Here is a 15,390-nt window from a genome sequence, read left to right as displayed (position 1 = left end):
CACACTAATTAAGTGGCTTTCAATATTATTCGTTTCTTATTCAATGACACAACATTATCTACCTTGTTTTCCCACAAGAAATGTATGTGCCACGTCCGGATGCTGTCAGGGAATACTTCTTAGCTGAGGTTCCCATGGCCTGCATCACCTATTGTTTGAAACACAATAAACTGGCAGGGAGTGAATCTATAATAAAACCAGGAACAGTTGCTTGGCACCTCAAAACACGTGATGTGATACAATTACCAAGTATTTTGTAGGGCAAACTGTCACTCTCATACAAACTTTATAACTGTTAGTGAGTAGCACATATATATTCTATTTTAAATTCAGCTTCTTTTAGTGATAAGAGTCAGACAGTTTACTTCTCACTGAGAACCAAACACTGTTTGGTTTAAGGATTAAGAAACCATCTTCTGCTCTTATATTCAACGAAAAAAATATGTTCAGATCCTAGTGACACTGTACCTCTTTTATGAATATGAGCAGATAGAATGAAGTTTCTTCAAAGGAGATCCATAGACAAGACCCAATTAAGCTTAGTAAGAAAACTATAGTATTACTATCAGACTCTAGTATTGACTTATGGTAAAGAAAACATCTTTTAAAAATATTTTCAAGGTTTTTGTAACCAGGCTTTTCATCTTGATAATCACTGGCCAACTTAAAAAAAAAAGCTGTTAGGATTAATAAATTATGTTTGTAGTATTTGTGGACATGTACAATAGACTGAGTAAAATAGTTTCAATTTCTATTGCCCCCAAATGCTATTTTGTATATTACTTCTCTCTTTTAATTCTGAACAATCAAGTCTTAATTTTTCAATGAACCACCAAAGCATTTTCATAGTCAATTCTATTTCAGAATATAATTAGTTTGTAGTTTTATCCACCTAAACTGTTTACAAAGCTAACCAATTAGCAAAAGTATCCCAGATTATATTTAATTGTATTTAAACGGAGTTGAATTTAATATTCAGACAGCTAAGTGACCAAAATTACTTAAACAAAAACTGTACGAAGTAAATATGTACAATTAGAGGGAATGGGTCTCATTAAATTAAGAAGAAGTAACAGGAGCAACATAAACTCAATGATAAGAGCAGCATCACAATTGAATCAAAATAAGAAGGAGTAATGGAAACTATCCTTGAGGTTTTGAGTCTGCCATTATTTCCTTTTATTACTAAATAGTCAATGACTTTCATTTTCAAAGGACTGGCTTTAGTCCACAAAAATATTAAGTTTCAGTTTATAAATACAAGTACTTCATAGAAAACATGAGACTTAACTTGAGAAGACTTTGAGTACTCTTAAAGACTTATTTCAGAACTGTAGTTTGTCTCCTGGTCTATTTCCTATCCACATCATGGACATTATGAGTCATTATATCTCCAAACTATGTTCTTTACCCTCCTATGAATAAGCTTTCCAGCATAAATCTGATTGACCTTCTCACTTCATGCCTTTCTTCCTTCCCGCTTTTTTTCCTGACTTGAATTGCTTATTTAAGTTTGTGGGTCGTCCTGAATATGACTATAGACCATATGGGAAACAGTTTTCCCTTTTGTGTAACGCAGCTAGCAAATAGTAATCAGTTACTGGATAACACAATACATATATATCATAGTGCTTAATAATCAGAGACTTACAAATATTAAGTGGTGATTAGACAAATGGATTCTGGAATCAGAACGCTTGGGTTCAAGTCTTACCTATAAAACTTACTAGTTGCGTGGTTTTAGGAAAGTTGAATGATTTTTCTGAGCTTTTATTTTCTTATCTGGAAAAAAGAAACAATACTAACATTTAGCCTAAAAGAAACAAAGTAGCAGAGAGAAAAGCTCAGACAGAAAAATATATTATTGTGATAGGGAGCTATTAATTACATTTGAAAACAAATTAGTATAGTTAATTACATTTAAAAAATGTATTAAGCTTATAATATATGTGAATTACAAGTCTGGGAATGAAGAAAACTAATGCTTAATCCAAATATTTGTTATGTTTGTGAGCATGAGTATCTGTTTCCTTTTTCAAGAATATCTTTATAGCAAGAGATAAAAAAAAATTAAGATACAAATGTTTTGTATTAAAACTCAAGGACAATGCAAATATATAAATGAAATTTTACCAGTTTGTTTTCTGTATCCTTCTTATCTCTAGCATTCCTGAAATAAATTATCTCAGTCACATAAAAAATAGTGAATCTTTACTTTCCTAAGCAATTATTTTCCCTAAGAAAAATTACACAGGTAATTTTTCAGTTTATAAAATGAAAATAAAGATAAGTGAAACTGAGGAAATTACCACCAAAATTCCTAGCACCCTGAGATTATTACTCCTAACAATTAAGTACACCTACTTCCATTGTATATGAATACACATTTTACAAAAATGGGATCAAAATAGACATTTTGTAGTTTTTACTAGTAATCTCTTTGCTTAGCTTCATTCTTGGCATATGGTAGAGGCTTAATAAATATTTTGTGTGCTCAGTCATTCAGTTGTGACCCCATGGACTGTAGCCTGCCAGGCTCCACTGTCCATGGGAGTTTTCAGGCAAGATTACTGGAGTAAGTTGCCATTTCCTCCTCCAGGGGATCCTTCCAACGCAGGGCTGGGTCCATGTCTCCTGTATAGGGAAGTGGATTCTTCACTGTGTGAGCCATCTGGGAAACCCAATAAATATTTTAGTTAATTAATAAATGAATAACTGAGTTCTAATAATGAGCAGAAGATTCTTTTAGAAATATTTGGTCAAATTTCTAAAAAAATATTAAAATTCCTACTGGAATTATTTAGTATATTTAGATCAATTTGTTGAAGAAGTACATATTAACTACATTAAATTTTGCATTCCAGGAACAAAACATACCTCTTTACTTAGATATATCTTTTATATTTTACAATGAAGATTTCCGTTTTTTTTTCAAATATATTTCAGGTATTTTATATTTGATTTAATGTTTTTCTCAGTATAATTTTCTGGAAATTTATCCAGTTAACAATCCTAGTTCCTTTGCTTTCCAAATAAATTTTGGCATAATCTTGCCTATTCTAAACAGTATAGCTACAAAAATATCCTGCTGGGAATTTTATAAAAATTTTATTAAACTTAAATATCAATTTAAGAATAATTGGCATCTTTATTATGTTGAGTCTTCTAATCCAAGAACACAGTATCTTTCCCTATTTATTTAAAACTTCTTCCTTCTTAATCTTTGTGCCTTTTATTTCTTCTTTGTGCCCTGCACTGGCTACAGCTGTTAGTATCGTATGTTGATTCAGGGTGATGAGAACAGAAGCCTTGCTTTCCCCCCAGTCTTTGGGTGAAAGCATTCACTCTCTCACCATTAAGTATAATATTGGCTCTAGGTTTTTGTAGAAGACCTTTGTCAAGCTGAAGAAGTCCTCCTCTATTCCTATTTCTCTGTGAGTTTGCCATGAATGTGTGTTGAATTTTGTCAACAAAATTAGCAATCAGTGTTAGACTTACTCCAGACTAAATGCAACCTGAAAGGAAGAAAAAAAAAAAACAAAACACTTTAAAATATTTGCTTTCAATTTAAAAAATACTCATTCATCCATTCATTTAATAAATAAGTACACACCAATCTGCTCAGTGTTGAATCAGTGGGGAACACAGAGGTTTATAGTAATCCTGGTTAATACAGAACTGTCTAGGCAGGCTTTGAAATGAGTTTCTTCTACCAAATGAAGAAATACAAACACCTCTGTGGAAAATCTGAGTCTTTTTTATTTGCAGATACTTTTTCTAGATAGTTTAGTAACATTAACATTATGTTTGTTCTAGGATAATTTAGTAAATTAAAGTAACGTATCAAAAAGTTTTTCTTTAGGAAGCTTCAATATTCAGAAAAGTTGAAATAAATATACTTGTATCAGTTACTACTCTAGTATCAACCTATATTATGAACAAGGCTAATTTCTAGCCCCTGTACTACCAGATTATGGTCTAGGTCAGGGATCAATGGTCGTATAAAGGAAAGCAAATGTGGACATTTAGAATGCAAACCTTAGCTTTTCCCATTCTGGGAAGCTAAGTGTGTGACATGATCAGACTTGAGACAAAATGTGGTGACTTGCTTCCAAAGAGCTCAACCCAAAGTAAGGATAAAGAGGAGTTATTTTCTTTGGTTTTCTTTCACAAATGCTTTGGGTTTTTTGCTTGGTTGGTTGAAAACCCTAAAGATCATTCCACCATTAAAACACATTTCTTGAAGAATCCTTTCCGTCTCTGGGTGCAAAAAACAGCTGTGCTTAAGTTAGTGCAATAAATCTAAGAAATAAGGGAACTATTGTCACCTCTTTGTCTGGCTGATAACAAAAGTCTGTGTGAAGCTCACATTCCTGAGGTGTAGTCATTCAGTTCTACAAAGTGAGTGCTTTTTACGAGCACCAGTTTCCTCTAAACCCCTTAAGGTTTCAACTAAATGAAGTTACTGTTGACTCATTGTAAGTAGTCAGAAATGTGGCTTTTTCCTATCACTTCAAAAGGAGTAGTTTACATTTACACATGTTTTAAATTGCTTTTCCATCTAGTTCTTCTGATATTTATAGTAACCTTGTGAGATAGGTAAGGCAAGTGTTATCATTCTTACTTCATATATGAAAATATAAAATCTCAAAGAAATGATGTGATTTTGAATAGAACTGAGTCTTCTGGCTCTTTCACTATTGTTAGTTTATTGAATTCATTTACTTAAACACTTATTAGTCAACATACACTCATTGAGTGCCTACTTTGGCCAAATATTCAGCTCCCTTTCAAGCATATTACTATTTGTAAAATATTAGAAAGATGTCTAGTGATAAAAACTTTTGGTAATAATTGTGAAAGGAACATTCCTATTTTAAATCTTTAATTTTAAAAGCTGGTCTATATTATAATTACATCTTGCTCAGACATCAGCTTTGATCGTGTATCTACCCCATGTTCAGGAGAATATAAATAGCAATATTTCTGATATTGAAAATAATGAAGTCAATATTTGACAGCAAACATTTCAAACTCTCCCCCTAATATTTTCCCTTTATCTGTTGAGTTGATCATATTCTATTAATGTGGTGAATTTTTATATTGCTTGAATTTTAAATGTTAAACAAATTTTGTATTACTGGGAGCAATTCAACATGACCATGTGTAGTATCCTTTCTGTACAGTGCTAAATTCAGTGTGCTAACATTTTGTGTCATTTTTGTGACTATATTAATGACAGATATTGACACTTAATTTTCTTTGTTTTTGGCATAATATCTTTTTTAGGTTTAGTATCAAGGTTATGCTGGCATCATGAAACAAGGTAAAGAATAATGTTTCCTCCTCTAATTTTTGTAACAGTTTGTATATATCTTTTTCTTATTCTTTTACTCTCAATATGTTGCAGGAAGGGGGACCCCTTCCAGGGCCCGAAACTGGGCTCTTGTCTAACATTTGGAAATGAATTGTCCAAGGAGACACATGTACTGACAAAGCAAGAGATTTTATTGGGAAAGGGCACCCGGGTGGAGAGCAGTAGGGTAAGGGAACCCAGGAGAACTGCTCTGTCACATGGCCTGCAGTCTCGGGTTTTATGGTGATGGGATTAGTTTCCAGGTTGTCCTTAGCCAATCATTCTGACTCAGAGCCCATCCTGGTGGTGCACAGCTTGTTCAACTAAGATGGATGCCAGCGAGAAGGATTCTGGGAGGTGGTCGGACAGATGGGTGTCTCCTTTTGACCTTTCCCAAACTCTTCTGGTTGGCGGAAGCTTATTAGTTCCCTGTTCCTTACTAGGACCTCCTATCGTAAAACAACTCATGCAAATAGTTACTATGGTGCCCGGCCAGGGTGGGCGGTTTCAATCAGTGTGCTTCCCCTAACAAATATGTCTGTGTTATGTTGAAATGGGTTTCTTGCTTATACCTTAGAGATGTGTTTTACTTTCTTATTCTGGTTGATAATCTTTAATTAAATAGTTTATATCATTGATATTTAATGTTGTTATTGATTTGGTTGGATTAAGTCTACCATCTTGCTGTCTGTTTTCTAGTTGTCCCAAGTGTTTTTTTTGTTTGTTTTAAATTTATATTTCTCCTTTTCTGCCTTTTTGTTTTAGTTAATCACTTGCTATTATTTAGTAGTTGGTTTAGAAATTTTAGTATGCATACTTATTTGTCTTGTCTGATGAAAGTTCATTCTGTATGTATTCAAATAAAATTCCAATCATTAGCCTCTTCTTTTATTCTATTGTCAAATATTTTACATCCATATGTGTAACAAAATTCTATAATACAGTGCTATCTTTTCTTAAAACTACACGTTTATTTTTTAAAGGAACTATGAGAATACAAAATAAATGATAATCATTTATATGTACCTGACTATCTGATGTCCCTTTATTATGGAGAAATGAATTTAAATATTTTATCACCAGTCTTTACATTATATTAAGACTGATGGCAAAAAGATGTTTCCAAGTGTCTCCACCCATTAGTTGCTTTCGTGTAGTTTAAAAAAGATAAACAACAACAACCAAAAAAGACCAATATTTCAGGAAGGAAAAGGCAAAAAGTAAATCAGAGACAAAGGCTAAAACAACCTTTTAAGACTAAGAAAAAAAGATTACTTAAAATATATAGGAGCTTAAAGATTACTTAAAATATATTAAAGGAGCTCTAAGAAGACATGTTATAATCATGATGTAAAATCCATAGAACAATTTATTCTTAAAATAATTAACTCACATTATTGAGAAATAGTGCATTTTCACTTAGTATTTAAGTTAATTTTAAGGCCTGAGCATAATAAATTTTTCATTTACTAGTAAAGTTACAACTTTGTGAAGTGCAGCTTAGAATAAGTTGAGTCAGGAAGTCACATGTTGCCACCCATCCTGGATTGGGATGTGTCATAGATAATTTTGTAGTCTAAATTTAAGTCAAGTTTTACTTTAAGAGTATTTTTCAAAGACCAAAGACAATCTGAGAATTTTTAACATGATCATTTTTTAAACACTTTTTTCCTGCTAAAGTAATTCTACGTTATTTATCTGCCAATTTTTCCATTCCCGATTTTTCTTCTTTCATGTGCTTTAAAAATGAATCAGATTGAAAATTTAATAATAGGATTATTAAGGATGGAATCACTCTATTTGATTCTAACTCTAGTTGGTTTTTCACAACAATCCTCTCAAATTCTACATACCTCCTCCACAGTATGCCACTATTCTGATCTTATAATCAATATTTAGTTGAGTTCAGTTGCTCAGTCGTGTCTGACTCTTTGCGACCCCATGAATCGCAGCACGCCAGGCCTCCCTGTCCATCACCAACTCCCGGAGTTCACTCAAACTCACATCCATCGAGTCAGTGATGCCATCCAGCCGTCTCATCCTCTGTGGTCCCCTTTTCCTCCTGCCCCCAATCCCTCCCAGCATCAGAGTCTTTTCCAATGAGTCAACTCTTTGCATGAGGTGGCCAAAGTACTGGAGCTTCAGCTTTAGCATCATTCCCTCCAAAGAACACCCAGGACTAATCTCCTTTAGAATGGACTGGTTGGATCTCCTTGCAGTCCAAGGGGCTCTCAGGAGTCTTCTCCAACACCACAGTTCAAAAGTCATCAATTCTTCAGCGCTCAGCTTTCTTCACAGTCCAACTCTCACATCCATACATGACCACTGGAAAAACCACAGCCTTGACTAGACGGACCTTTGTTGGCAAAGTAATGTCTCTGCTTTTCAATATGCTATCTAGGTTGGTTCTACTCTAAAATATTTAATAATGTCAATCTCTTTATATAAATTCAAATTTATATAAAATCTGTTTATGTAAATCATTCCCTGAGAGCTAGTCTGATAATTCTTCAAAGTCTAAATCAGGACTGTTTTCCAAGAAACATTAGCAGCTCTTTCTAGCCCACAGAGGTCTTATCTTCCTCTCATCTCAGAGAATAATGTGTGTGTGTGTGTGTTGTGTTCCATGTCTTTGTGACCCCATAGACTGTAGCCTGTCAGGCTCCTCTGCCCATAGGACTTCCCAGGCAAGAATAGTCGAGTGGGTATTCATTCCTTCCTCCAGGGGATCGACTATGGGTCTCCTGCATTTCAGGTGAATTCTTTACCCTCTGAACCACCAGGCAATTGGCAAGTGCCTGTCATATATGTTAAGTGGGTGGGTAATAAATGTGTGTTGATGGATAAGCCACAATTCAATCTAACCTCATTCTATTATGAATTAGAGAAAAATCAGTAACACAATTTTAAGTCAACCATTTCTACTTGTTCAGTTTTTCTAGGTGGGTTTTGGGATTGAAGGTACATAAACACATCCTCATGGCATACAAGATAGGCAACCTGAGGCTGAGAGCAAAGTTGTAAAGCCTCATCAGAGCATTCTTCACTGTAAGAGAAAAAGCAGTGGGTGGATGCATTTTTAAATTAATAGATTAGCTGTTTGCTGTTAGGTCATGAGAGTATCAACAGTTCAGGATAAGGAAGCATTCATGATAGCCTCAAAGACTCTGACTTGGATGGGGGTATTCTGAAAGAACAAAAGCCCTATTTTGTCATCTTAATAGCAGGTAAATTTATTATTTATCCATTCAACAAATACTTTTTGAGCTTATAACCATGTTCTAATTCTTTGTACTGAATTCTCCTAGTTTATCCCCTCTTACTCCCAGAGATATATTTTTGGCTAACACTATTTGAAATTTATTTTGTTAAAAAGAAAAAATGAGGTTTTGTGGTCATTTATATTCTCTTGCTTTTTTAATAGATTCTCTTTCTCATAAACACTGATATCTTCAATGTTGAATTTCACATTCTAAGCATCACTCCATAATCATGCACCCCTATTATTTATTTTAGCTTGGTTCTTTTGGGAATTTTTTTAAACTCAAGTCTCTAAGGCTGCATCATTTTCTACTTCTTTATATGTGTGCTTTCTTCAACTAATAGACAAGCTCAGTTAGTTAAAAAAAAAAAAAGCCAAACCCAAATAGTTGCTTTACTGATTTAGAAATTACTATAGCTAATTTAACCTCTTGTTTGGATGACTAAATTCACTTGATAGCCAAATCAACCATGCATATGTAAATCCTAGAAATTGGAAATGATCTAGACAGTGGCAACTTTCTAGTCAAAACACTAGTTGAGAAAGCGGAAAGCATAAAAGGTGAAATAACTCCTTCAAGGTCTTCTAATCTGGGTCTCTTTTCATAGGCCGCCAATTGAAAGGTTAAACTAACAAGAATCATTTCTTTGATTCTCATTGAAATTACTTCTTTTACCTTTAATAAGCTTTCAAGAAAGGAATCTAAGAAAGGTCCAGATGAGAGAAATGATTAAATCCTTATAGGGTCTTTCTGCTTATTTATTTCTGGTTCTTTATTTCTTTGAAAGTCTAATCATGACATTTCCATTGCCTCTGACCCTTTCTTTTTTCTTGTAAATAATGATGATCCAAAATTACCTTCTGAACACCAAGTACCACTACCTTTCACTCACCCTCATCTAATTATTTATTTCTTTTCTTCTGTTGTCAAGTTAACAGTGTCTGTTGATATTTTTAGAAGACAAATCAGGTGTGAAGCAAGACAAATTTTAAAGTTTCTGGTACAGTAGATGATCAGTCCAAATATTTGTACAATACATGCTGTGCTTCATGGATGGATGCTGATAATTATATCGAGGCCAATAAGCAAGGTTTTCCTCCAAGGCACAGATTGGGATTCAAAAATATTTGATAGAAACACAATCAAATTGGAAAGGATGATGGAATTTATTGCAATTAAGCTGAGCATAGTAGTTGAAACAAAATTCAGATAACACTGTTATTGTCCTTTACTATCTGTGAGGAGATCGGGATTTATTTTACACAAATAATTCAAATGCATTTTATTATGAAAAAAGAAACACCTTCCTACAGCCAATAAATTTAAGAAATTACAATCCTTTCTTCAGGTTTAAACACTGTAATGTTAAAGGTGATATATATGATTTATGGCTGGATGTGAAGAGAAAAAGGAGAATAGCCGCTAGCCAACATCTGCCTTCCACAGAGTTTTTTTTTCCCCTTTGCAAGTGTTTGAGAAAATGTTTGGCAGGGACTTTTTCCTGAATCACTATGATAAAAGCATTGCTGAGCAAATGTATTCCAAATGAATAACATTGGCTTGTTTGTGAGATGGTGAGATGGTTACCTATTTCTTTTCCCGTAATTCAATATTTTGCCTTCAGTAATAAATAAGGCCTTATTTTGGGGGCACTATTTCATTCTTTCATTCTACGCTTCATGTAACCGTGTTCTGTCACCTTAGAGAGGCCATGAGTGCACAAAGGAAGCAGCTATTTAAAGGATTATGAATTTATCATCACAGGACTTGCATACTTTGTATGTCAGACAGATGCTACCTCTCATGATTAGAAACTGGGGTACTCTTTTAGTGAAAGAATCAAACTGGTAGGATTTGAATGGACTCTAAAGAAAATTTATTTCTAAAAGTTTCACAAATGAGACAGTAAGTTGTCAAAAGCCCTTGTTTTCCTAAAATTTCTACTGCTGGATTTTTTGAGGCTGCCTTGATTTCCATATTCTGAAGGGACTATATTATTCAAAATGCTTTTACCACCTTCCTAGTTAAATATGAGTAAATGGCATGTATTTTATATGTCAATTATGTACCAAACAGCATGACACACATTGTCTCTGTTACTATTCATTATAACCTCTGAACTATGTACTTTATTATCCTAATTTGGAGGACTTGAAAGTTAGGCTCGTATCAAATAACTTGGCCAAAATCACATAGCTGGTCAATCGTGGATTCAGAATTTGAACAATAGTTTGATTCCAGATGCTATGCTATATTTAAAGAGAGTCTATGTAGGTAGATATTAGATACATTAAATTGTAATACATGTGCATAATAAATATATGTGTATATTTCTTTGAAATGATAGACCTCACAACTTATTAATAGTTAAGGGTTGGATACTACTGTAGATTTATAGCCATAAAATATAACCAGCAACGTTAAAAGGTGTTTGGAATATTGTTCCACGTATCTGTTGAATGAATGAAAGAAATGCTAAGTAAGTAGTATAGATTAAAAACTGCTTTTCAAGTTTAGAGGAGGAAGAAAGTAAGGAAGGTTTTCCCTTAAAAATGAAGCTTCATTTAAAACATATCATAATGAGAAGAACATTAACATTGCTTAGTTTAATAAAATAACATGATAACTATATCATTGAAAGACTCACATCTATCTCAGTATATATTCTGACGGTGACAATAGTGTTTTAACAGCAAGTGTTACTGTTAACAGACAATGTACTCAAACATTTTAGTTATCTTAAAAATTTTGTCATATGAAAGTAAAGTCCAGGTTTCATAAGCTTGACTATCTATTAATAAAATATATCAAAATCTTTGGCACATAATTTGTGCATAACAACATCTATGGATTTGAAATTAAATTATATATTTTTTATGTCTGAATTCACACAAGTTTCTGAGATTATTTTCAAAACTGTCTCTGAGGGATGAAAATTCCTTATGTTGACCATCTTCTGTTGAAACAGAGCTTTTTGTATTTCATACAGTTCCATTCAACTGCAGCCTCATTCCATGCTTCCTTTCAAAATCTTATAGACTTCTCAATCTTTACTTTTCCATGTATTTCTTTTTGTTTCTTTTCTTTCACTGTTTTGAAGCATTTTTTTTTAATTCCATACAATATTTAAGGAGATTTTGAACTGGAGTAATAAAAAACTATCTGTATTCTATTCTATTCAATACTATATCTTATTCATTTTGATATGTATACCATTTTAGATTATTAACAATTCTCAAAAAGTGTAGGTATGGAATTTTCTTATATAGATTTATCCCCACTCAAACGAACAAATCAGATTTTGCTGTGTTGATAATTTTTTTGACAATTGGCATACTGCTTGTTATCATGAAGCAGTAATTCACTAAGGACTTATATAACCTTACTGATTCCTTGAGTTTATCTAATGTCTAACATCTTTCCAAGGAGTGGTTTATGTACCGAGCAAATGTAATTCTTCTAAAAGCATTTTAAAGACAGTTTGCCTCTTACTTGTGCACTTTTTGTTACTCCAGGAAATGCTAAACTTTCCTGTGTTATTGATACAATCATTTAATATAAATTCTTTTGCATCAAAAATTATCTTAAAACATTTATATATGTTAATTCTTGCATGTTTAATATCAAAATTACTGCTCAAAGGAGCAAAACAAGCAATAATTCCAGATGAGGGAAAAGAATGTGCCCCTTAAAAGGTCAAATAGATTTATGATTCATTCATACCATCATGAATGCATGCATTAGAGTTATATGAAATGACCTGTAAGAACCTCCATGAGGCTTAGTTGAGTGAGAAAAGTGCAGAAAAACATTGAAAGAGCAGAACTATAGGATGCACTCATTAGCAGCATTTCTTACCCACAACTGCTCTTACGAAACTGTTCATTATAGTGCTAGAATTTGTGCTTTTGGATAAAATCTAGGGCAAACTTGTAGTTTACTGCTGTTAGATAGTAAAACATCTTTCAACCATTTTGGCTTTAAAAAGACCCAGTTCAGTATTGAATACATCCAGTCAGTGTAATAATTAAAGATTTCAAAGTTAAAGCATCTCCTCTCTGTAGCTCAGGTTTGATGCTAAAAGGAAGGCTATTTGCCTGCCTGTGTTTCTATCCTTGCTCCCACAGTTGGTAAACCATGGCTTCTGACTCCTCCAGCATCAAAGGGGTGGTGGTAAAGGAAGAAAAAAAGAAACAAAAATTACATAAAGGATCAGGGAAGACTTTACGTGACTAAGTTCTCCTAGTTGGCACTCTCTGGGCTTGGCAAATGTTTAAAGCTGACTACTTCTAATGGAGAGTTTGTGGGTTCTTTGGAGAGGTTCCCATAGCTGGACCTGTCTTCCTGCAATTCACTTGGCTTAGCCTGATGCAGATCTTTGTCTGCTAGTTTCCAGCTTCTGCCTAGTTCCCTGGGCATCTGCTGGTGCACTTCAGTCTCCCTCTGTTGAAGTCTCTTCACCACCCCAGATAGTCCTTTTAAGCAGGATTTATAACAGCTCTTTACCAACTCTCTCTTGTGTGGCCCACATCTTGTTCACAGGAAAGACACACTTTTGGTTTTTTGTTGATTATTGTCATTGAGACATTAAGTCCAACTCTTCGTGACCCCATGGACCATAGCCCACTCCTCTGTCCATGGGATCTCTGAGGCAAGAATAGTGGAATGGGTTGCCATTTCCTCCTCCAGGGGATCTTCTCACACCAAGGACCAAATCTGTGTCTTCTGCATTGGCAGGTAGATTCTTTACCACTGAGCCACCTAGGAAGTCCTTTCTGATGATGGACCACAGTTAATTCCCAGTAATGGCTCTGCACACTTCACCCAGTTCCCTTCAATTCTCTCACCTGTTAGCTCTGTCAGCACTAGTATCAAGTTCTCCAAATGGTTTCTTTGCAGTTCCTGTCAGTAGGCTTGAGGTGAGTGTGAGCCCTGATGTCCAGTATTCCAGGGGAGCAGGAATTGTCACTCTGAGCAGGTTAATAGCTCTCTCAAGTGAATTCCTCTCTTCAGGCTCCAAGTCTTTCCTCCTCAACCACAATCTTTTATATTCTAAACAGACGTTTGGGAAATGGTCTGAAATGTAGTTTTCAGTCCTTTACTTTGCACATCCTGCCTAGATTGTCAAGTAGTCAGACTGCAGGAAAAACTGAGATGGTTACTTTTTTGTTTTGTTTTGTTTTGTTTTGCTGCACCAGATGGCATGCAAGATCTTAGTTCCCTGATCAGGGATTGAACCCATGTCCCCTGCAGTGGAAGCATGGAGTCCTAACCACTGGGCCACTGGAGAAGTCTCAGGAGATGGTTATGTTTGAATGTGCCTGCTATAATCCCATTTATTATGTACATTAGTTACTTATTGCTGCATAACCATATTACCACAAATTTAGTTGCTTATAACATCATGGATTTATTATTTCATGGCTTCTGTGAGTCGGGAGTCTGTGAGTGGCTTAACTGAGTCTTCTCTTTAGGGTCTCATAAGGTTGCAGTCAAGGTATCTCTTGGAGTTGGGGTCTCATCTGAGGTTTAACTGGGAAAGGATCCACTATCAACCTCACATGGTTATTGGCAGCATTCAGTTCCTTATGGGTTGTTGAACGGAGGACCTATGTTTCTTGTTGATTGTCCCCTGGGGGCTGCTCTCAATTTCTTGTCATGTGGACTTTTCCTAAATGGCCACTTGCTTCCTCAGAGTCAGCCAGGAAAAGTCATGGGAGAAGCCCATGTGCCATACCACAAAGACCCAGCCCAGACTAAAAATGCCACAACCACCACCAAGAAGTCAGGTTTCTCTTAAAGATGCTCCCTTTTTATTGGATTTTGAAAGGCATTCAGTGATTTGCTCTTTCTCAGTAAAGTGGTCCTGGCATCTTAGAGAACCTGACTGTAAGCAAAATGAAGTTCATGTATGAATGGGACATCTATGTTCAGTTGTCATGTATTTCTCTCTCTCCTTCTCCTGTCTTTAATCCCTTTCCTCTGTTCTTTTTTCTTTTTCTGCCCCTCCTTTCTGCCCCCCGTCTCCTTTTCTCTTCTCTCTGACACATATACACACAATTAAGAAGTGAAAGACACAAATTAATATCACTCAAATTGTGAACAAAACTCAGATGTGTTTCTAATTTAAGACCAAATTACAATTCCATTTTTAGTTTTTCCACACACAGCTGCATACCATGTTGTTCACAATTTGCTCTTTGCCAACGGTATAGTTAAACATTGATTTTGCTTAAAATCTGAAAACAATATACATTTTTCCTTGAATATTGCCTTCAAGATCACAAACAGTCCTTTACTTATTCTTCATAAGAATTCTAAAGTGTTCTCTCAAAGATGTTATTACTTATACGAATAAATAGATCTGTAAAACTGAAATACATTCTTCCCCATCCCTTAGAGGTACCACGAGTCTTCAGGCCCCTGTGGACTTGCCTTTTGGTATGCCTATGCTACTTTTATGCTGAACAGATTCACCCCGATGCTGACTGCTGCCCACCATTATGATCTAGCTGTTGATGGACCACATCAACATCTATAATTACTTAGAATTAGAAAACCTGAAGAAACTTTAAATCATATTCTCTAGTCAGTCACTTTCTCATATCGTTGAGACCCATGTGGGTTGAGGAACTTGCTTTTGTCTACAAAGGAAATCCCATAGAGAGAGGACCCTGGTGGGCTACAGTCCATGGGGTTGCAAAGAGTCATACATGACTTAGCGAATAAACAGCAAACATTATATACAAACTGGAGTACCTGCAACAACAA

At 34.8% G+C, this 15,390-nt stretch overlaps 1 long non-coding RNA gene across 3 annotated transcripts in view; it reads left to right on the top strand.

Moving 5' to 3' along the window:
• The window catches only part of LOC113898177, a 162,313-nt gene that overhangs the window by 42,671 nt on the left and 104,252 nt on the right, over positions 1-15,390 (top strand). The window contains exon 2 of one of the 3 annotated variants that reach the window (XR_003512558.1): positions 5,290-5,326. The exons of the other annotated variants lie outside the window; for them this stretch is intronic. This is a non-coding gene — a long non-coding RNA (uncharacterized LOC113898177). The remainder of the gene's footprint in view (positions 1-5,289; positions 5,327-15,390) is intronic. 3 annotated transcript variants of the gene reach the window in all.

The sequence above is a fragment of the Bos indicus x Bos taurus genome, chromosome 9 (genome assembly GCF_003369695.1).
Source record: "Bos indicus x Bos taurus breed Angus x Brahman F1 hybrid chromosome 9, Bos_hybrid_MaternalHap_v2.0, whole genome shotgun sequence".
NCBI classification, from domain to species: domain Eukaryota; kingdom Metazoa; phylum Chordata; class Mammalia; order Artiodactyla; family Bovidae; genus Bos; species Bos indicus x Bos taurus.
The sequence above is the reverse complement of the archived record's forward strand: the minus strand, read 5'-3'. Positions and strand labels throughout refer to the sequence as shown.